The sequence below is a fragment of the Chinchilla lanigera genome, unplaced genomic scaffold (assembly GCF_000276665.1).
Source record: "Chinchilla lanigera isolate Chin_1 unplaced genomic scaffold, ChiLan1.0 scaffold00025, whole genome shotgun sequence".
In the NCBI taxonomy this organism is placed as follows: Eukaryota; Metazoa; Chordata; class Mammalia; order Rodentia; family Chinchillidae; genus Chinchilla; species Chinchilla lanigera.
The window spans coordinates 92,504-93,833 of NW_004955426.1; positions in this window are offsets into that span (position 1 = coordinate 92,504).

Genomic DNA, 1,330 nt, shown 5'->3' on the forward strand with positions numbered 1-1,330 from the left:
AAAAAAAAAAAAAAAATCAGGAACAAAACAAGGATGTCCACTGTCACCACTCCTAGTCAATATAGTTCTGGAAATATTAGCTAGAGCAGTTGGACAAGAAAGAGAAATAAAAGGAATAAGAATAGAAAAGGAAGAAGTGAAATCATCATTGCTTGCAGATGACATGATACTCTACATAGAAGACCTCAAAAACTTCCCAAAAGACTTGTAGACTTAATAACCAAATTCAGTAGCATAACTAGATACAAAGTCAAAGCTCAAAAATCAATAGCATTCCTGTACACAAACAATAAACTCATGGAGAGCAAAATTAGGGAAACCATACCCTTCACAATAGCATCCAAAAAAATAAATTAGTAATCAATCTAATAAAGGAAGTAAAAGATTTATATAGTGAAAATGACAGTATCCTGAAAAAAAAGAGATCAAAGAGGATATCAAGAAATAAAAAGATGTCCCTTGCTCATGGGTAGGAAGAACTAACATAATGGAAATGGCCCTACTCCAAAAATTGTTTAGATTTAATTCAATCCCAATCAAAATACTACTAGCATATGTCACAGAATTAGAGAAAACATTCCTAAAATTCACTTGGAACCAGAAGAGACCTAGAAGAGCAAAAGCAGTTCTGGCAACAAAGGCAAGGCAGGGGGCATCACAATCCCTGGCTTGAAATTATACTATAAAGCTCCTGTGATAAAAGCAACATGGTAGTGGCAAAAAAAAAAAATGGACCTGATGATCAATGGAACAGCTTTGAAGATGCAGAAACAACTTCAAACACACTCAGCCACCTTATCTTTGACAAAGGGCCAAACACCCTCATTGGGAAAAAGAAACCCTCTTTAATAAGTGGGGCTGGAGGGCCTAGGGATGTGGCTTTATGGTAGAGCACTTGCCTAGTATATACAAGGTCCTAAGTTCAACCCCCAGTACCACAAAAAGAAAAAGAAAAGTGATGCTGGGAAAAGTGGCTTCCCACATGCCAAAGACTGAAATTCGATTCATGTCTCACATCATGCACTAAACTGAAACAGAAATGGATCAAAGACCTAAACATTAAAATGGAAACACTAAATCTACTAGAAGAGAAAGTAGGTAGAAATCTTGAAGACCTAGGTGTAGGTGGAGATTTCATGAACAAAAACCAAGTTGCACAGGAAATAATACAAAGAATCAACAACTGGGATCTCATTCTATTAAAAAGCTCTTACACAGCAAAAGAAATTGCTATTAGAGTAAAACAACCCACAGACTGGAGGAAAATTTCAGCCAGTTGTGCCTCCTACAAGGGACTAATATCTAAAACACATAAAGAATTGAAAAAAAT